The sequence below is a fragment of the Podarcis filfolensis genome, assembly GCF_964270895.1.
Source record: "Podarcis filfolensis genome assembly, chromosome: 7".
NCBI lineage: Eukaryota > Metazoa > Chordata > Lepidosauria > Squamata > Lacertidae > Podarcis > Podarcis filfolensis.
In genome coordinates this window covers 29,767,262-29,789,548 of record NC_139603.1, presented here as the reverse complement: position 1 = coordinate 29,789,548, position 22,287 = coordinate 29,767,262, and the positions used below count along the sequence as shown (strand labels likewise).

Genomic DNA, 22,287 nt, shown 5'->3' with positions numbered 1-22,287 from the left:
TAGAGGTTGAAGTATCATCTTGGCTCATTAAAACATAAGCAAAATGTCCAGATATCAGCATTCAATATATATTTCTAGCAAAAAAAAAAAGCAAATGATGGGTTCACTGCCATCTTACACCTCTCCAAAGGCAAATGGCCCATCCAGTTCATTATCTAGCAAGTGGCAGAATATCAAATCTCCCATAAACTTACATCAGCCATCCAGCATTTTTGCTTGGAGATTCTTAAAGCCAACTCAGGTTTCGAACAAGCTCCATAATTCCACTCTTCTCCTGCCCTGCCAGTTTGCTGAACTGCATTCTCTCCCTCTCCCTCTGTTTGAATGCAGCTGGCTTTGTTGCAACAGAGATGTGAGCTAAGCAAAAAACGAAATAAAAAGTAAAAAAGCACTTGTATAAACAAGCGCCATCTGATGCCACTGTGCACATCAATTGCAGTTTTCAAGGCAACAGGGGAAATGCAGTATAATTAAAACAATTATAGCCAGGAGCTGAAGCTGTTCTCGTCCAACAAACCTAAGAATATGGCATGAAGTGGAATTAGCTGAACCATGCATTTGACTCATGCAAAACGGAGAACATGGTACGTTATGGGAACTGCTTGCTAGGGCAAATAAATTTTCCGTGTCAGAAAGCTCCAGCTGTGTTAGAGCTTCAGTACAGCCAGACCACACAAAGGGGTAGTGAAGGTGCTCAATTATTCTTTGCAAAACAACATAATATCACATGGAAATCAAAGAATTGCACTTTAGTTCCCTACTCTAGGTGGTTTCTTCATCTTCTTTGATTTTTCTACTTTTGAATAATGCCTCCCTGCTTGGCAGACAGGAGTCATAGAAGACTCTGCAGCATATGCTAGGCTCTAGCTTGTCCTCATTTCGGAGGGGTGTGAAGAAAACACTCTCCTGCAAGAAAGAATGAGTAGCAGCTAACATGAGAAAGAAAGCTAGTCTATTGCAAACATAGCAAAAATCTCTTCCCCATTGAACCATCAAACCCTGTGATCAAAAGAAGGGTGTTTTCAATCTCTTGATCCTTGCAGGCTTTTTGGGGGCTAAATCTGTTCAAGAAATGGATTAATCATTTGATGGGCAGACCTTCCTGTAATTCCATTGAAGTCAACTAAACTGGGATCATCTTATTAAAAGCAAACAAAGGAAAATAACTCTCCCGAACTTGTTAGCATCAAGTAACAAATCTTCTCATGGGCAAGGTGTAAATTGGGGGAACACAATATCTTAAGAACTCTGCTAGTTATGGCTTGCATTTGTGTTAAAGAACTGCAGCAGTTGCTTTTGGAGCTTTCCAAATTATAGGTTGAGATCTGCTGTAGCACCTGCTATTATGTTGCCTAGCACTCTCTAAGATTGTTCTCCGGCTGTTTCCTTCCACTGACGGTCAGCAATGTGAGCAGAACCATGGGAGTCAAAGGCACCCAGTGTATCAGGTGACCATAGGAGGCTTGAAATAGACTGTTTAGTCCCCAGGGCATAGAAGATCTTGAATAAGAAAAGGGAGAAATTGTGTGGGATAAATTCAGAACATGCCAAGTTTTGCGTTGCATGGAGTTCTTTGTTATACATACATACAGAAAAGAATTTAATGTACAGTGATAGCTCAGTTGTCAAATGTAATCCATTCTGGAAGACCGTTCGACTTCTGAAACATTTAACAACCGAGGTGTGGCTTCTGCTTGGTTGCAAGAGCTTCTTGCACTCAGCGGAAGCTGTGTTAGACGTTCAAGTTCCAAGGAGCGTTCGAAAATGGAAGCATTTACTTCCGGGTTTTTGGCGTTCGAGAACTGAAACGTTCGACAATGTGGGTGTTCGGGAATGAGGTTCCACTGTACTGTACTACAAACATTTGCATGTGCCCACATTAGCAGAAGTTGGATATCTATCTTTCTGCATCTATATCTATAGCTACATCAGTTGTCAGTTTGGAATGTCTTGTTTTCTATGGAAGGACTAGAGAAAGCTTTCCTTTAAGGAAGAAGTGGTTACATTTGGACACCATGCCTATGCTTTGAGTTTTGATAAAATGTGAAACATTTACATCAGAGGTTTCCAAACTTATTTGGCCTACCACTCCCTTTTCAGAAAACAAATAAATAAATAACCCAGCCCCCCCCATGGAAATCTACCTTCTTTAAGCAAACAAACAGAAGGATGCCGTGACAAATTTGCATTCTTTTATGTATCTTTATTTCTACCTACATCCTACAACATTGTAAAGAAATATGTTGTTGTAAATATGACACCTTGAAGCTTGAAATTGTAAAATTATTTCTTAAAATCCATGGGGCGAACCAGAGTGAAGCCTGCTGCTTCAGTCGGATCTGCCCCAGTGTTGGGACTGGGGCTGCAGCCTGCCTGCCATTGGACAAATAGGCAGACAAGCTGCAATCCAATTCCCAAGTCTGGGTGAAACTGGGAATTCTTGATTCTATGATTTGTAGGGCTCGATATCAGTGGCAAAATTTCCAGCGACGTTTGTCTATTGCAGCAAAACCTCAGAAAACCTAAGTTTATTTATTTCTATATCCTGTTCTCCTTCTAACGTACTCGGAGCATCTGAAAACATAAATCAAGGAACAGTCATCATCAAATATATATCATACAAATGAGCAGTTCATTAAAAGCAACAAAATGAGCAGCAATTAATTCTTGTAGGACCCTGAATACGAACAAAATTTTTATGGCATAAGCTTTCATGGACCGGAGTCCACTTTCTCAGATGCACCTCTTCTTCTGAACTTTTTCTTTTTTAAATAAGGGAATACCACCTTGTGAACTTTTCAATGCAAGGATATAATTCAAAGCTCTCTCTGTATGAAAAAAAATAAACCAAGCAATTGCAACAGTGAGATAACAGATCATGGTGAATCCAGGAGGAATATATATGATTTACTACCAGCAGATGGTAGTGTTGGCTCATTTTCCCCACGCCTGGTTCAGAAAGGGTAAGCCAGTGTTACTAGAGAAAGAATGAGAAATTGTACAATTAATTTTCAATAAAAATCATGCTGTCATGCTGTACTGTAAAACACACTAACTGTGGAAGGAAGGAGGCATCTCAACCTTCAAAGAAACATGTAGTAACTTCCCAAGTGCGTCTCCCCTTGAGAAAAAGGAACTTTAGAGAAACAAATACATACCGGGCTTGTTGACTTTCATTTACCCCAATGGTGGGGAAACCTTTTCAATGCAAGGGCTGCACTGGGGCAACGTTATGGGGACAGCATGCAGGTGCTAAGTGGGGCCAGGTGAGAAAATGTACAGTAGGTGACATTTCCAGCTGTACAAAAGGCCAGAGGTTTACACACACACACACACACACACACACACACACACACACCCCCTTCCTTCTCCAGCCTTCTTCTAGGCATAGCTGTCAACCGTCCCTTATTTGGCGGGACAGTCCCTTATCCCAGTGCCATGTCCCGCTGCTGTCCCAGATTGATAAAGTCCCTTAAATTTCCCGGGTTTCAAAAGAAGCAGCTCCTCTCCCTCCCTCCTTGCCGGCCAGGGAGGACGGAGGCTCCAACTGTGTTGGGGGGCGCACCCATGCGCACTCCGGGAGCTTGGCGGTGGTGTGACGTGTCGGACAGAGACCCTCCGCCGCCCCCTCTCTTTCGCAAGAGGTGAGTGCGGCTCCCCGCCACGTGACCTCGCCTCTGCCCAGACAGGGTCTCTCTCTTCTCTGCTCCCATCCCCGTCCAGTTTCTGGGCTGCGGGCGACTCGAGCCCTGCCCACTTGGCTGGGGCCTCACGCCAGCTCTGCTGCTCTCCCCTCGGCTTCCCGTCTTGCACCGGCGGCTCTGGCGAGCTGGGAAGGTCAAGTGCAATATTGCATAGATTTGCAAAAAAAAAAAAAAAAAAAAGACAAGCAGCGCAAGCGGGGCCGGAGCGGGCAGCAGGGTGCAAAGGGCGGGAGGTAGGTAGCAAGCTGTTGTCTCCTCTTCTTCCTTCTCTTCCTCCGCTCGGCTCTTCTTCCTCCTTTCTTCTAGGCACACCGTAGGGCTCTCTCGGTGTCTGTGTTTTTTGGGGCGGCAGCAGTTCATTCACGGCCGTCGCTCTCCACGATTGCTTTTGGGGTGGGGGCTGAGGCTTGGAAACACTTTCCCCCCCCTGCCCCCAATCACATCTCCCGCCCAGCTTGCTTGTTGTGCTACACTTTTTGCGCTCCTGGCATCTGCCCTTCTCGTCATCCATCGCGGTAGGGGGAAAAAAGAAAAGCGGAGACTGCGTGGAGATGGGGATGACTGATATATATTTATGTGCTTTAAAATGAAATGAGAGCAGGCTTCCACGCAAAGGGTTAAACCCGCCGCTTTCCCTCCACGCACAAAGCGCAACTTTGGCAAGGAGGAGTAGCAGAACTGTTGCTATTAGGTGAGCCCAGAATAGCAGCAAATAAAATCTGCTCATATATCAGCGACTGATAAAACTTGTCAACCAGTTCTTCCATAGTCTTCCTAAATTATAAAGCTCCAAAATACAGGCCAAAAGAGAGTAGGTCTGGGAAGAGCGAGGCATACAATGGGCACCACCAGTGAAATGGCCCTGCTCCGTATAACTCCTGCCCTGTCATTTGATAGAGTGCCCACTTGCCCTCCTTCTTGACATGGAATGCTCTCTATTGGAGTCTCCAGGTCCAATACAAAGAGCATAAGAAGGAAGAGCAGGGACCTTGAAGTTCCCAACAGCTGTTAATCAACCAAGCAAGCACACAGGTCACCTTTGTCACAGTCAGGACGCCTATGTCCTGGCCAGGCCTGCACCCAATCTTGTTTTTGTACAATCTTGTTTGTCCTTAGTAACCAAAATTATATTATCAACATATACAAGCAGAAAAGTTGTTTTCCTTCATTTGCAAGGAATTGTACAAAACGAAGTAGCACTAATAAAGAAAAGTTCCAGGGTAGCAACAGAAAGCAAACTTAAAATGCTTTTGCAGTTCATCAGAACTATCCAGCAATATCAAGTTATAGGAAAACTGGTGCTATTAACAGTAACCCTTCTAGTTGGTTAATTGATTTGGCAACTTCCATGCACATGACGTGTGATGCTAATTATTTCCCCCAAGAGTTAAATGATAACTAATCAAAAGAGCTATGAGATTCAGGTGAGGGTCAGATGCCTTGTCAATCCCAGCAGGTATATAAGAGGACGACCCCGCCTGCAGCTAGGCCAAATGAAGGAGAGCAATGACTGGGATGCATCTTGGGCAGGCTGACTGAAGGCAGGTTGGGAGTTCTGATGCTGCACTGCTGTGGGGGGACAAGCCCCTCTTGAAATGCTGTAAGATCTGGACCCCCTCCATGCAGACTGGAGGTGTAAATAGGTGAATAAACCATTTTTTTAAGCTACGGCAGCTTCCACTGTGTCTCAGTTTTCCAAAGGAACACAGACCCTGGGTGAGTGCCATTTCATTCCATTCATTGTGCAAACTGACCATCAGTTACTATCTTGCTTTCTTTTTTACATGTCTTGGAAGTCAGTTCAGAACATGCTCCTCACTTTGCTTTGGCAAGTTAGGCAGAAATAGGCAAATGTATAAAACGACAGCCAGCAGAGGTGCTAAGATCTGTATTCCTTGTATGCAGGGGCCAAGCATGAGGAGCACTGCTGGGGCAATCGCCCTGGGTGTGTCTAGGGGGGCACTACTCATGCCACAGAGCCTAGGACTTGCCGATCAGAAGGTCGGCGGTTCGAATCCCCGTGACGGGGTGAGCTCCCGTTGCTCGGTCCCAGTTCCTGCCAACCTAGCAGTTCGAAAGCACATCAAAGTGCAAGTAGATAAATAGGTACTGCTCTGGCTCCCTCCCTCCCTCTCTTCTCTCTCTTCTCTCTCTCTCTCTCTCTCCTCTCTCTGCCCGTGTGCCACACAGCCAGAGAGGTCGGGCTCTGTGCAGAAGAGCAGTGAGACCGCCCAATGGTGCAGCGGTGGAGGTGCCAATCACCCAGCGTGCTGTGCCTCTGGCTGCTGCTGGGGCTGCTGCTGCTGCTGGTACTTGGGGATGCCCAAGGAGAGTGACAGGTGGGTGGGGCGGCTGCTTGGAGGGCAAGAGCGGTGGCCCAGTGTGTGAGGGAAGGGCCTGTCCTGCACCTCCTCAGCTTGGGTTTCCCATTCTCTGGGGAAAATCAGGGGACATTAATTAAATTCTGGGGACATTCCGGGGATGGATTTTGTCCAGGGACAGATTGGTGAATCTGGGGACTGTAGCTGGGAACCAGGGACATCTGGTAAGCCTAACTCTACCTGCCTCCTGCCACTGCTGTAAAGGAAAAGCTAAGCCATGCTACTTCCTGGCAACCAAGCAATTATTTTTAATCATGTTCTTTGTGTTGTTATTTCAGCATACTTGTGAAAAGAATGCCAGTTGATACCTGCCCGTCAAGTACAAACTGACACACACAGTGCCAGTTGCTCTTCCGGTTTTGCAAGGATGCGATTGACAAAAAAAAAATTCTCTAGCCTTAAACAGGACTAGACACATGAGGGCGCCAAAAGCTTAGGAAAAGATTTAGAGTTTCTCCATGCTCCTTTTATGGCAGCGTCTCCTCAAAATCAATTCACGGTGCACACAGAATGTATCAGAAATGAAGAAAAGGCAGTATTAGTGGAAATGATTCTCCCCCCCCCCCATTTTTTATTGATTTTCACAAAATTATAAACAAATTCATATAACAAACAAACATAAATCATAACCTTATTAAAAATTACACTTAACATGGTTAAGTGACTTCCTCACTTCCCCTTGGTTGAATTTCAATGCATTTCCTTTTAATGGTTTACCAAATTTTATAAGAACTGTGATTAGTGGAAATGATTCTTAGTCATGTTGACAAACATGTTGCATGAGACACTTTAATGTGTCTCCATACCTTGGGGGGAGGGATTAACAATAAATTATTTTTCATATAGTTGTTACTTGCTTGGTAGTGACCCTGCAATCATCACTTGAGCCTCTTCCACAAGAGGTTCAGAGGGTGGCAACACAAGAACGAGCCTTTTCTGCAGTGGCTCCCTGTTTGTGGAATTCTCTCCCCAGAGAGGCTCACCTGGCACCTTCATAACATATCTTTAAGTGCCAGGTGAAAACATCTCTCTACAACCAGGCCTTGGGCTGATGATCATTATATGGTCTTTTAAATGTGTTTGGGGGCGGGACAAGTTATTGGTTTGTTTTTCTTTTATTATGTGATTTGTGTCCTCCTTTTTGTATTTTTTATGTTTACAGAAAAACATTTCACAGTGGAACCAAACATAATGCAAAATGATGATCATGATACATGAAATAAAACAATAAAACAATAAAATGGAAATAAACTATTCCCTTTTTTGTACTTGACTTTCTTTTTAAAACTGTCTGCTCTGAAAACGGGCAGCGTTGAAAATGTTTCATGAAAACAGGATTGTACTGTAAATCTTAATGAAGTCTTAATTTTGATCCATAGTGAGTTGTGCAGTCCTGCTTTCTATTCAGAGGTAGGTGCCACTGAGCTCAATGGAGCTAACTTCCTTAAAAAATTGCATAGGATTGTGTGGCCAGTTAAGTTGAAATATTCGTGCTTTAACTGGTTAGTTCCTATTGATCCCATAAATATATTGTTCTGGGCTATGGATTACACTGTTTGAAAAGTATATTTTCAAAATAGTGCAGGGTTTCACGCCCAAGCACACACACAAAAATCTGCATTATTTTTAACCATTTTCCATCAATTAATGATATAGAAATTGCATTTGAAAGTTATTGAAGATGAGTGAAAATTTTAGCAACATTCTCATGGGTGGAGTGCAGGGTTTTGCTTTGCTTATCTTACTTTCAAGGTGAGCCAAAGAACATTTGTGAGGGTCTTCTCTTTCATTTTACATATCTTTTCTCTGGTGGTCTGCACTCTGCAGCCTTCCTGGGTGCTCATCTTTCCTGCAAACCCCATGACATCCTCCAGTGGGCTTTCCTGTTAGCACTGGGAGGTTGCCTACTCTTCACGGATAGCTGCTTGTTCTTACGTTGTTAAACATAACCTTTAAAGGCATCAGTGTGGTTTTCTTTTTTTAAAAGGTCAAAGGAAATACTTCCCTTAAAACAAAATCAGCAGACACGCCAATCCTAGGTATTCAGTAGCCATGGCTCCCATGCTTCAGTTAAGCCAGAAACATTATAAAGCAGGTCATCCTGTGGGCCTTTTTCGTATCAGGAAGTGCAGCAAGCCAAGGAGGCTGCAGAGTTATTGTTGGCATCTGTCTGTCTCAGGAGACAATGGAGTGCACCTCTGGGGGTGAAGCCAAACTGCTGGAGAATCACAGCGCCTGCTGTGGCTGCAGAGACCGGTAACTCATAACTACTGCCTCCCGCGTTGCTTTTGCTGCTTTAGCAGCACCAAGGTGACCTTTCCAGGGTGCAAGCATGGGCTGTGTGTATGGAGGTCTTGGGCTGCTGAGGCAACAAGACCCCTCTCTCGGCTTCACTGATGTGGCAAAGCAATATAGTGGGCAGCAGCTTGGCTGCAGGAGTTGTTGGAAGGAGGCGTATAAGATGCTGTAGAAATATTTAGTGGAAAGAAAAACACATACACCATCCATGGACACTTGGCAATGATAAAGTACACTAAACCCTGTGCCCTCCAAAAGTTCTGAAGAAATTCTAATAAGACCTGAGAATGAGGAAGAAATTTGCCATTATTATTAGTAAATAAATTTATTTCCCACCTTTCTCCCAAGCTGGAATGCAGGTGGGATGGGGGTTAGCTTCACTGTGTTCTAATGTAAATAAGGCATTCATGTCCAACACCAGCTGAAGTCAGGGACCCTTCAAGATATGGCAGTAGGCAACTCCTTTCTGCTCTGATAAAAACAGATTTTTCAGAAGCTGAGCTCTATGCATTGATTCAGAATCCCATTGAACTAAATGGGAGCTGCCTGAGAGGATAGTGAGGCTCTTTCGTGTCAATCAAGCTTGCCCAGGAAAACTTCCTGGCAGGTTGTGCTCTTATGTAAAGGTAAAGGTAAAGGGACCCCTGACCATTAGGTCCAGTCGTGGCTGACTCTGGGGTTGCGGCGTTCATCTAGCTTTATTGGCTGAGGGAGCCGGCGTACAGCTTCCGGGTCATGTGGCAAGCATGACTAAGCCGCTTCTGGTGAACCAGAGCAGCACACGGAAATGCCGTTTACCTTCCCGCCGGAGCGGTACCTATTTATGTACTTGCACTTTGACGTGCTTTCGAACTGCTAGGTTGGCAGGAGCAGGGACTGAGCAACGGGAGCTCACCCCGTCGCAGGGATTCGAACCGCCGACCTTCTGATCGGCAAGTCCTAGGCTCTGTGGTTTAACCCACAGCGCCACCCGCATCCCTCTTGTGTAGTTCCTCTTAATTTCACTGATGTCTGCACAGATGAGCACTCTGGTAGATCATGCCCAGAGACTGCTAAGCTTCAGGACTCAACGTTGAAGTGTTTTGATTCTGAGTTCTTTAAAGATTTGAGCAATGAAACCAAAGTGGAGTTTTTTTCCTGATGCATGTTATTGTTTGTAAGCAGCTAATATGAAATATGTGGCATTTGTGATTTAAACGTACACCTACCCACCATTGTCTTGTTGGATATCTGGGCAATGATCAGAAAGATTATGTTCAATGCTAAGGGTTTCATAACTACAAAAAATCAGAGCCTTTTGAAAACATGACTGGAAACTGACGATTGAAGATTGCAATGTCCTGAACAATATTAATCTCCCCCTACCCCTCCTTCTCCAAAGCCTTAAAAGATAATTTTAACAGGAAACTTACAAAGCGGTGTTCTTTAATCTACACCAGATTGCTGCAGCTGCAATTAATTTTACCTCTAGGATTAAGTTCTTAACCATTGTCCTAGTGCAAGTCTGCATCTTCCAGCAGACCCTGGCATACTAAAAATAAGCAAGTAGAGTAGAGAGACAAGGATCCTGGCGTTTTCCAGATGTTGCTGGACTACAACTCCCATCAGCCCCAGCCAGCATCGCCAATGGTCAGGGATTATGGGAGCTGTACAACTTCTCTACAGAAGTGTTGGATTTAGAGCAATGCAGGTGGTTCACCAGTACAGGGTGCTAAGCCGATGTGCGCACGCACAAAATACTAATTAGAATATCCATTAAAAAGCAATAATAATTTATTTCTTATACCCCACCTATCTGACTGGGTTGCCTCAGCCACCCTGGGTGGCTTCCAACAAAAGCACACCATCAAACATTAAAAACTTCCCAAAACAGGGCTGCCTTCAGATGTCTACGAAATCGTATACAGTTGTTCAACTCTTTGACATCTACCAAGAGGGTGTTCCACAGAAAGGATGTGGCCACTGAAAAGGCCCTCTGCCTGGTTCCCTGTAATTTCACTTCTCACAGAGAGGGAACCACCAGAAGGCCCTCAGAGCTGGGCTTCAGTATCCAGACTGAGTAACTGGGATCTAGAGATGCTCCTTCAGGCAACTGTAACAAAAGGAATTATTTTTAGCAACAAAGCTGGGGCATGGAGGACGACAGTTGTATCTTCTGCCTTGAATGATGAGAAAGCCTTGGGAAGTATACCTGTCTGAAAATAAATGAAAGCTGAGGGAGAGGATGTTGGTGTATGTGGAATGAGGGGAGGAGCCAAGAAGTTATATAAAGCAAGGTTACAAGATTGAAATGATGTCCAAAGTTTGCATGTTCCCAAAGTAAATGATATCAAAAGCATTGTAAACCTGCAGCAGCCCCTAAGAACAATGGATTCCAGGCTTTGTTCTAAGGAATCCCTGGGATTCTTGGGAAGCTTATTGAAGCTTCTTGTGATGTGATGATCGGTAATGAGTCAAACAAGATGTCCTCAGTGGCAGATGGTTTGCTTATAGCTGTCAATCTTCCCCAAGCAACGTTCAGCCCCCAGGAAGCCCTAGGTATGTTGCGGGTTCATCCTCGTTTCATGCAACAGTGCAGACCAGCAGATCTGTATGGGGACAAAGGAACACAAGAACTCAGCCTTATTATACAGAGTCAGACTGGTGGACCCTCTAACTCAGTACTGCCCATGCCATCTAGCAGTGGCTTTCTGGTGTTTCAGGCAAGGAATATTTGCCAGCCCTACATGGAGATGCCAGCGATTGATCCTTGAGGAACACCTCAAGGCACACCTATTCATCCAGACCTTTGGGCGGTATGAGTATATGGCTGGGTCATCTAAATTGTTTTATTGTTTGCTGTACTGACATGAGGAGCTGTAAATTCCTGGTTTTACCTACATGTGATGGTTTTATGGGTGGTATTTTTATTGTTTTATTAATATATTGTGAACTGTCCAGTTATTTTGTTGTGAATGGTCATAATTGGATGGTCAATAAACAAATCCAATGAATAAAAATAAATAGTACTTTCTTTCCTTTTTTTTTTTTTACTAGAACCCCCAAATCTCCAAGGCACGGACAGGTTCACTTACTCAAACTGCAGAATTCTGAGCCCAGGAATTTGTTTTTGAGTGCCAGAACTGAATAGCACATTGTCCTTCCTTACAGAAACCCAGTCCTGTTTCCTTCCCTTCCTCTGCTCTCAGCTTTTTTTTCATTTTGGCAGTACAGAGTGATCCATCCAGAGGAAAGCATGGTCAATGGCAACTCTCAATACAATACCAGTCTCTATGTGACTTTAGTCATTTTCTGTCTCTGTGTTTCCACTGCTGAATCCTACTAGCTGGGAAAGAAGGGAGTGGAGATGTGTCATTCTGGCCAGCTATTGCTGTTGACAAGACAACAGAAGGTTGGGGTGGGTTGTATCACAGCATCTGAGCTAAGTCCTTGTCAACATTACACCAGTCTGAGCAGCTAGGATCCATAAAGGGTACACAATTGTTGTTCACTACTACCTCATATCTTGCCAATCACTGTCCAGAGGGGTCAATCAAGGGTTTCAGTTACGGAAAAGATTGCCTCCAGATGTTGTTAGATACCAGCTGTCAGAGATGATGAGAACTCTAGCCAAACAATATCTGGAAGGCCACAGGTTCCCCATCCCTGACTGAAGAGAATGGGGGGGGGGGACCTCTGTGGAACCTTCCACTGATTTTATAGACATTAAGTCTATTGTTATGAACAATTTAAAAACACAAGAATCTTGCTGATTCAGGCCAAAGGTTCATCAAGTTTTGGCATCCTCTTTCCTACAGTAACCAACCAGATACCTCCAAGAAGACCACAATTTGTGCAGGAAGTCAACAGTCCTCCCTTTGCCTAGTCATACCAAGGGCACAAGCCCCCCCCCCCAAGTGTGCAAAACAGTGATTGTTTGATCTGCATTGATGACAGCTATACAACTTAATGCAGAAGAAAATATCATCAACAAATGGTTTAATATAGGAGTCAGCTACATTAGTAAAAAACAGCAACACCCAGTGTTTTCAATGCATTATAAACATGCAACACCAGATAGCGCTGGAGAGCAAAAAAAAAGTTATCTGCAATTTTCCATAGTGTTTTTCCCCCCTTTTCTTATACTGATTTAATTTCTGACTTATTTATAGCTGGTTTTTCCTGTGTGTAGATCCACCCATAGTCGTCTTCTCCCATTTTGTATGGAATTCAATCCAGAATGAGCTTTGAATCATGCCATAAATTTTGCCCCAAGGCTCCTACTGAAAACTTTATATTCATCCAACCACTTGAAATGGCACTCTCGGGATGGATTTCTGTGGAAATTCCCGTTTAATGCTTTTAACTTCTTTGTCTGTCTCAGGAGGTAGGATGGTCTGTCTGAATTTGTGTGATTGCAAAACCTCAAAGTGGCGTCAAGCGAAGGAACGGCTTACCTTGGGTGTAAGAAATGACGAGTTACAGTACTGTGTGTTAGGTGAGAATCTCAGGAGTGACCCAACAGCCCTAAGGAACAATACAATCACTGTCATAATATGGACCTTTGTGGTACAAAACATCAGCCAAGTTTCAGATCCCTTGTCCCAAGGCAAAACATCTACAAAACTTTATTACTACATCCCAGACCCTGATCTAAAGGCTTGCTGAAATCTGCTGAATGACTCACTGGGTAAAATTAAGCACACATGTAAATTTTAGCAGGATTGAGTCTTATTGTCTAACTCTACAATGGAGGTTTTGTCTGAATAATGTCTTCAGGATCCAGCCATTAATGAGCAGCATTTGAGAGGACAAGCAGCCAAAGAGAAATGCCTAAAGGGCTCCACACTTTAAATGGGGGATTTGTCTATCTCCCCCCCCAAAAAAATAAACCAGAATCACATTTTTGCAGTCGGCTTTAAGATAATAATCACTTTGTATGTCCTGAAACCTACCATCAACTGTCGATGCAGGACAAAATAAAGACGTGCTTAGGAAAATAAGTTAAATATGTGTATGTACGTTAACTGCAAAGGCTCCAAATTGGCAACCCTATTCTAGGGCACAAATACATTTTGAAGGTCTCCAGAGTGGCCTTGGTTCAACACAAAGTTAAGCACACTTAAGCTGTTGACATCAAAGGGTTTAATTGCATTTGAGACTGTGTTGGTTTGTGACCAGTTGTTATGCAGGGAATCAATGGGATTCCCTCAATGTTCTTTTTATGCCTTACCACAGCCAAACTTCTCCTTTTAATATTCCATTATAAAAATCATGGAGAAGTCCAGGTAAAAAGAACCTTCTGTTTTAGAAATGAAGGCAAGTCTTTCTGTTTTGATGTGCAGCCTATAACAAGTTTTCATGGGACATTTTCAATGCTGCCTCCTGAATCTACCTTGAATGTGGAGTACATTCCACTTTGGAAATTATTTCTAGGGCAAGTAAGTAAATCTGGATGTACACATAGATCTTATGCCGGTGTTTATACAACAAGGGTTTCTGTCTGCCAGTTGTTTAATGATGGCAACAACAAAATGACTCCCATTCTCTTAAAAAAGAAAAAGAAAAAAGAGCCTCTCCCTTGGCAGCTTTCTGGTGATAGCTAGATGTATTTACTTTACATTATGAAGGAGTAGAAAAACTGCTTAGCTGAAAGTGATTTCTGATGGTGCTTGACGCAGACACAGAGTCAGTGAGAAGAAGCAAGTGTCCCTCTTCCTGGCCTTATTCAATTTATTCAGAGAAGTAAAAGGACTTTACATTCAGTAGTATCGTCCAACAATAATGCAAGAGATAATCTAAAGATTACCGTATTTTTTGCTCTATAAGACTCACTTTTTCCCTCCTAAAAAGTAGGGGGACATGTGTGTGCGTCTTATGGAGTGAATGCAGGCTGCGCAGCTATCCCAGAAGCCAGAACAGCAAGAGGGATCGCTGCTTTCGCTGCACAGCGATCCCTCTTGTTGTTCTGGCTTCTGAGATTCAGATTATTATTTTTTCTTGTTTTCCTCCTCCAAAAACTAGGTGTGTCTCATGGTCTGGTGCGTCTTATAGAGCGAAAAATACGGTATATGAAGATTTGCCCCTTTGTGGTGCGTTTCATTCTTCTGACTGGAATAAAGACTTGTTAGGTAAACATTTTACCTGCTAAAGAATGTGTGTGTGGTGGTGAGGAATCAACAAATCACACTATGTGGATGGAAGACTTTTGTTCTCAGGTTTTGCTTCCAGGCTTTCCATGGACATCTGTGGATGCTGAACTAGATAGGACTTGGGGCTGATCCAGCAGAGCTTTCCTTATGTTCTTAAAGACTGGACTGCAGCCACGTGTATGCCACTCATCAGTAACCTGATAAATCACCGTGACACAAATCCATGCAAATAAAATTGCTCAATGACTCCATGTGAACTTGCTTCTATTGAGGTATGGTTGCTGCAGTGATAGGAAGCTCTGCCTGAATGTTTGATCTGTAATGACTCATATATACATGGTGATCAATGCTTCATGATGCCATTGTTGTGTAATGAACTCACATAAACCCCACTGAAAGTAGCCTTTTAAGGATTCATATATTCTTGGTGGGTTGATGTACGCCATGATTGTGAAACATGCCAGCAGATAACCCAATGTTTGAAATTTTGCATAACTTTATAAAATCACCTCCTTCTTCAAGGAAAAGTAAGAACTTAAGTTTAGACCTGGACTCTCACTTTTGTTTAGCCTGTTCTCTTATTTTAATTTTAGTAAGAAGAAAGTTGATTAGGGCTGACAGGTCAAGATGAATCTTCTTCTACCTTTAAGAATGGAACAGGACAGAGTTCCACCAGAGGCAGTTTTTCCTGTTACTGATGGTAGAATTCTTACATTTCTGCAGCTGGTAAAATTACAGGACCCTACTCAGTTTATGGACTTAGGAACCGATATAGTTCAGTGCTGTGCATTGTCTACTCAAAAGTAAGTACCACTGTGATCAATGGGACTCACATCCAGGTAAACACATATAGCTTTGATCTCATGGTATCAGGGCAAATTCTAGCTCTGCTGATACCTGGATTGATAATGTTGCTGAAACAATACTCAACCTTCCTAAAAACATATCTCTTTGTCTAAATATTGAACTTGAACTTTCTCACCTGGCTTGGGATAGAGAGAACAGAGTGTCACTCCACTTCCTGTTTCTACTCATAGCTGCTTCCTAGAATTCACACCTCTATCAACACCATTTGATATATCTGTAGTTCATTATACTTGCTGGTGACTTAACTTTACTGTTTTATTCAGCTACAGTATTTTCATGCTACACAGCTTTCTAATAACAAAATTACACAGGGTGGAAGCTACCCCAAAAGAGTAAATACATCCTAAGTCATCACTGTGCTAGTGTAACAAATCTAACAAAATATGAATATTAAATATTGAAGTTATAGGTAACTCTTATGACTGAAGTACACCCCTTCAGCTATCAAACGCCTTTGTCCAGCACATCAGCACAATAATCTTTCTTCCATAACATCGCTGATAGTTGGATTACATGGCGCTGTTCCCAAATTTTCCTAATTGTGTCTTGTTTGTTGGGGGAGGGGCTGGTATTCTTCCAGCCTTAGCAAACACAATTCCTACTATTGTTGTAATGCATCGTATATTTGCACCCTGTGTAGACATGGCAATCTCTCGTCGATGTAATTTAAGAGACACATAGTGGTAACTTTATCCGAACAATGAAATGGGGAAATGTTTTGTGCTTCATGGCTGTGGTGATGGCAATCTTTTTACTGTCACGGCAGTAAGATAAGATCTCTTGGGAGCAGTGAGTGATTTGAATCTTGCAGTGTCTGCTGCCCACTCAGAAGTCAAACAAAGGTTATTATTTGATGCACAAATAAGCCGAATGAATCCAGCTGGGCAGGCTCTTCTCCAATCATGGAGCTGTACATTTCCACCCACTGCATCACAAGCTAATTGGTGCTCCTCCTTGGACTCAGTAACCTTGCTCCTCCATGCCACTATACTCCTGCCCTCTGAAACTGCTGAATGGCGGGGTTTCAGGGAGGCCGCTCTGACATGCCTGGGCAGTGTGTCATCCTCAGCTCCTTCCCCTGAATACAAACCTTTTGCCAGCTCTTCCTCTCCTGTAGGTCTGCGCTACCATGACATCCCAGCAGTGACATATGCATGGCTTCAGTCACAAGAGGTTTCGTGCATTGCGCAAGCCTAACCAAAGTCCTACTGAAGTCAATGGGCACTCGCTCCCATGTAAGTTGGGGTTAGCCTTAGCTGGCACTGGAAAACTGGAGCCTTATAGAGAGAAACCAATGCTGCTCCCTGTAATGAAACTTTGGACCTCATATTGACCATGCTGGGAAACTGGTTAGAGCATGATGCTGATAACACCAAGGTTGCAGGCTTGATCCCCATATGGGACAGCTGTTTATTCCTGCATTGCAGGGGGATGGACTAGATCAGAGTTTCCCAAACTTGGGCCTCCAGCTGTTTTGGACTACAACCCCATCATCCCTGACCACTGGTCCTGCTAGCTAAGGATGATGGGAGTTGTAGTCCAAAAACAGATGGGGGCCAAAGTTTGGGGAACCCTGAAGTAGATGATCCTCTGGGTCCTTTCCAGTTCTACAATTCTATGATTTTATGACTTGGGAATCCAAGGCCATCTTCTGAATTGAATATGGGTGGAAGGACCAGCCAGTTTGGCTCTGAGCCCTGATGTGCTCCTGCACAAGCCCTGTCACACCAAAAGCCCCTTCTGCCAAATGTGAACAAGAGAGACTTTGTTAGAGTTCAGCCCGCTGTTCACACTGGAAGAAAGTGGTTAAAGAAACCTTTGCCGGGGTGCAAAACAAAAATCAGCTTGCAAAATAAAGTGTTGGGGGGTGTCTTTGGGATTGGAAACTATGCTGTGGTTCTCATGGAAAATCCTGGAGGCAGATTGAGGCTTGGTCTACGCTTGCAACAGAAGCACCACTTCAGAGAGTTTAACATGTTTAAGACAGCTTTAAAAGTTTTTTAAAGGATGTATCCACCAGCATGCTAGCACAATGTCAGACAAAAAATGTGCCGAATGTATTGCAGTTGCAGGAACAGCACTCCAGCAATTTAGATAGGAAGAGAGAAATGCTGGGCATAAGGATATTAGATTCACTTACTTCATTCCCAGCTAAAAAACAGACTGGACCAGGGTGCAGATGGAGCAATCATATCACACTCTTGCAAATGTGCTTAAGTGGCAGAGAGGACATTTATCTCCTGCCCATCCTCTGATGAGCTCATCGTGGTTTTGTTGAATTCATTTAAACATCACAGTAAGCCTTCCTAATAAATACTGTGCACTATGGGAGCCCAAGGTCACCCACTGAACTTCATAGGTGAGCAAGGATTTGGAAGAATAATAATAATAATAATAATAATAATAATAATAATAATAATAATAATTAATAATAATAATTTATTTCTTCCCCACCCATCTGGCTGGGTTTCCCCAGCCACTCTGTACATACAGGGCTGAATTATCCATTCCAGGCTTGAAAACCAAACCAAACCCATCAACTATGTTGGATGGACCCCGATCTTCATACCTGTCGGGGGGGGACTGCAAAACAAAAGGATCATCATGGTTGCTCGACTGCTTTCCACTTGGTGGGGGACAAAGAGGGCAGGCCTGCAGCTTTAAAAGACCTTCCATGCCCCATTTTGACTCAACTTGGGGTGGTGGACGGAAGGTTGTTTTCCCTGAGCCACCAACAATACATTGGAGATGTTCTTTGCTTTCACAGTATTCCTCCCAGAAGTTGTTTAAAAAGGACAGGGCAGTGGTGGACCTTGAGGGCTCAAATTTCAGTGGCACCCTGTGCAACTCCAAAATTCAGTGCCCTGCTGCCTCTCGCACACTCCATTCTAAATAACAGTTGTGGCATCCTCTGCAGCTTCCCAGAGGCTCTGCGCCCAGTGCACCCAAACTAATTGTGCTCCCCTAAATCTGCCTCTGGATAGGGAACAAATGGGTCTCTAAATGTTGGACTCCAACTCCCATCAACCCCAGCCAGCATAGCCAGTGGTCACAGGTGATGGGCTCTGTAGTCCACAAACACCTGCAGGGTTACAGGTTCTCAACCCTGTGCTTTGGGGGGCAGGGGAGGGGAGCCATTCGAATGGAAAGGAGGCTTCTGAAATTCTGCTGCTCCAAGCAGAGAAAGTCTTTAGGGCGGCGCCTTCACGTTCCGGAGGCGCTAGGGGAGGAAGCTGACAAAAGTTCTCAGGGCAAAGGAATTCAAACAGCCCCACCCGGAAAATCAGGTCCTGATCAAAGGAGAAGAGGAAGGCAAAGGTGCCTCGGCGCTTGCCAGCAGCTACATTTCGTCAAATAGAGCAGGCACCTAGAGGAATGCAGCGTTTTTAAGGGCAGATGGACTGGCTGGCTCAGGAGGTGAAGCAGACACCAAAAGCTGGCGCCCCAGTCAATCCTAGGAAGCGATTTCGTTCCTGTTAACAGCACTGGGATTGAACCCACTGCAGTCTAATCGCTCCATTTGGTTTTTTAAAAAATGCCTATCAATGGGCGCGAAGAATCGCAGCTTTAAAGGTTGAGTCCTTTTATAACAGTTATAAACGCGCGCACAAGATCTGGCACCAGAAGCAAAGCTAAACCCACAATTTATGCCTCTCCTCAATTCCCCCCGCCCCCTTAAAGTTCTTTCTCATCTTTACAGTGGTCACCCTCAGGGCAACACTGTGTGGGGAGGAGGCACGGTTATGCCCATTTAACCGATGGGGACAGTGGCTGCCAACATTGCCGGAAGTGTCGCCAGCCACAACCGGATGCGCGATTCTCCCTCTCCTTCGGAAGGTGGCGCTGTCGCGTTCCAAGGATGCCTTGCTGGAAGGGAGAAGGGAAACTCAGGCCTGGGTTTCCCAGAATCCCGGATCCAGAGGTTGCCTGTGTATCTTGCCTTTCTTGGAGGAAGAAAGGAGCCGATGCTTTCGCAGCCTCTAGAGATTTTGGACTACGACACACACCAGCCCCACCGAGCACCGTGGAGATTGTATACACTGTACTGTAATCCAAAATATCTGGAGGGCACCAGGTTTTGGGAAGGTAATTCAGCTGCAGTTCGGCACCTGACCTAAGGATAGATTGTCCAATCCCGGCTGGCATCCGCCCAACAAGTCCTGCCGCAGGAGACTCCTCCTGAGTTCCTTTGCAGGTGGATTCCAGAGATCGGAAGCGAAGAAGTGTGAAAAGCAAACAAATGCTTGGAAGGCGAACATTTGTCAAGTCCCTTGACGGCTATTGGCTGACACAGATACCAGGAAGGAACCCGCGGGGAGGATTCGCTTGTTTGCCTAGAAAACGTTCTTTTAAACTAAAGCCGCTGTCTTAGACACCGAGCGGAAGCACACGTTTAGGGTTTTTTGTTTTTTTGTTTTGTAATGTGGCAATCCATCTCAATATTGTTGCATGCAGGCGAGGATCGCTTTGTATAGGTGTTAAAAACTCCGTGCCTGGAATCCTTCTGCCTGAGTTTTCTTTGCACAAGGAGATTTGCAACTGCATATTCCTGCATTGCGTGTTCTGAGAATATCATTCGCCAGTCTTTCACCTGCAGTCTGAAATGGTCTGTGCTCCAATAACACTTTTTACTGGGCGATGCGCTTTTTGTCTCGACCACGCTTCCCCATCTGGTGCCCTCCGGGTAGTTTGGACTCCGCTCACCATCATTCTTGGATCCCGCTGGCTGGGGCAAATACGAACTGGGATCCAAAATCTGTAGAGCACCAGGTTGGGGAAACCTGACTTTGAACACACCTGGCGTGCCTTAAGTAAGACTTAGTGCACTGGTCGTGCTTCATCGAGGAAGTCTTACTTTTTAGAAATTCAAATGTAGATTAATTTTGTGACTGGGTTTAATTGAGGCTTCTGCTGACTGAAAGCACGTTATGTGCTGATAGTCTTTTTGCCAAGAGTACATTTCCACATCCAAAAAACGTTGGCGGTAGCTTTCTAAATGATGCGGGGGAGGGGGAGGGTTGCGTTTCACTCGAGAGAAATTGATCTGGTGATTTCTGGTGATCCGATTTCAAATCAATTGAATCTACTTTGGCCAATAGGTGCGTTTAGCATGCGCATCCGGCCTGAAGAGCTGAATAAAGTTACACTGCAGTCCTTGAAAATGCTCAGTCTGTTGCAATCAGATTTAAACAATCGCTTTTCTCAAGATAAATTGCTCGAAATCCGCGGCTGGTTACAATACCAGTTCCATTTACCCTAATGGGGATTTCTTCTAAATCCAGTTCTAGAGCCACTGAGTTGAGGATCGAGTTTGTAATTCACCTGGAATTACAATGCCACTCCTACACACAAGAGGGACGGGCTTTAAGTTCTTCATTCGTGGTTGCAGATGATCAGCCTGAACGCGATAGAAAAAAGATCCAGGTTTCCCCAAACTTTACTTTCCCAGTCATGGGGAAAAGCTGTTTTTCGAAGTTGTCAGAAAGCGAAACTTTCAAAACTCTCTGCTGTTTTGGTCTGCAGGTGAAATCCGAGTGGGATGTTCTTCTGTGGAGTGGATGCAAAGCTCTTACTACAACTAGACTAAAGAGTCCAGGTGAACAACAAAAGAGGGTTCCTTGCACCTTTAAGGGCTGTGCAGGAGAAGCGGCGTCACCCGACCACCTAAGACAAAAACAAAATCCCCACTGAGTTGTTTTTTTAACACACCCTTGGGCCCGACCCAGAGAAAGGAGTCGTCCTTAAGTTCCATTGAGAAGAATGGGAGTTGCATGTGTATTCACATATAAATGCCAACGTCTTAGTGGAGGCTGACTCCCCCCCCCCCCCGCAACCCTGTGCATGTTTACTCACAAATAGTAAATCCTAAGAGGTTTCCTCTGCCTGGTAAGAGTCCACAAGACTGCGAGCCTCAGATTATCCAAGGGGGTGACTAAATTTGCAATCCTACCCATTGACTTGAAGCAAGTCTTCCTACAGAACTCAGTGAGGCTTACTTTTGGGGAGACGTATAGCTCCCTCGGCCAATAAAGCGATCCTTTATAGGATTGCGCGCTAACTTGTCAGGAAATCTCTCCGCTTTGGCGACCCCTGGTGGATAAAGTGAACGTCGGTCAACTTCTTCTGCTTCAAGCAAGCAGTGAACCTCCCATAACAGGTGGGGGGCGGGCATCAGGCTCGTTCTTCTGTGAGTGCCTTACGCTACCGATTATTCAGCACTAAGGCTTAACCCGACCCCAAAAACTCTGGCCTGCATAAAGGTCCCGCCCTGGAACGCGCAAACGTTGCAAACCCACTTCACATTTACGAAGTCTGTGTTCACACGGTACATTTAAAGCATTGTTCTAAGCACGTTCTTTCCCTCAAAGAATTCGTTAAGGGTTGCTAGGATTTGTTACTCTGTGAGGAGCAGACTGCGGAGCCCAGTAATCTCGGGGGGGGGGGGGATAACACAGAATAAGAATAACTACTATTCAGTGCAACTGGAGGTGCCGAGGACTGAACGTGTTCTAGGGTCCCTCCCCTCTTATTTACCTAGGAGTAATTGCGTTACTTCCAATGGCAGTTACGTCTAAGAAAACCTGCGTAAATATCGGAATCCTAGATTGCATAATTTATGTTAGCACCACAAACAAGTAGAGCCTGACTCCCACGTCAGTGGGTGCAGCGTTTGGCTTTTTCTAGGGTTGTAATCCACCCCAAAGCATGGTTTTGGAGTAACTCTAGTAGAGCACTTACAGCCGGGTTTCCGGGAGAGTAAAAGGCTTGCAGGGCAACATTCGTGCCCGATAAACGTCACGGGCTGGAAGGTTGCGCGGGACACAAAGCGAAGCTCTCGTTAAATCCCATTGACTTCAATGGACGCTTCACATTCCAGTTAAAATCAAAGGGACTTCAAGGGGGTTT

General features: G+C 44.5%; 1 protein-coding gene and 1 long non-coding RNA gene across 3 annotated transcripts in view; both read right to left on the bottom strand.

The window, feature by feature from the left end:
- Positions 1-312, bottom strand: part of GCNT2 (glucosaminyl (N-acetyl) transferase 2 (I blood group)) — a 39,176-nt gene extending 38,864 nt beyond the window's left edge. For both annotated transcript variants that reach the window (XM_083623957.1, XM_083623958.1), the window contains exon 1: positions 195-312. The gene's annotated coding sequence lies outside the window, so the exon portion shown is untranslated. The remainder of the gene's footprint in view (positions 1-194) is intronic.
- LOC310767306 overlaps positions 1-22,287 on the bottom strand; it is a 131,627-nt gene that overhangs the window by 39,942 nt on the left and 69,398 nt on the right. The gene's annotated exons all lie outside the window — the stretch shown is intronic.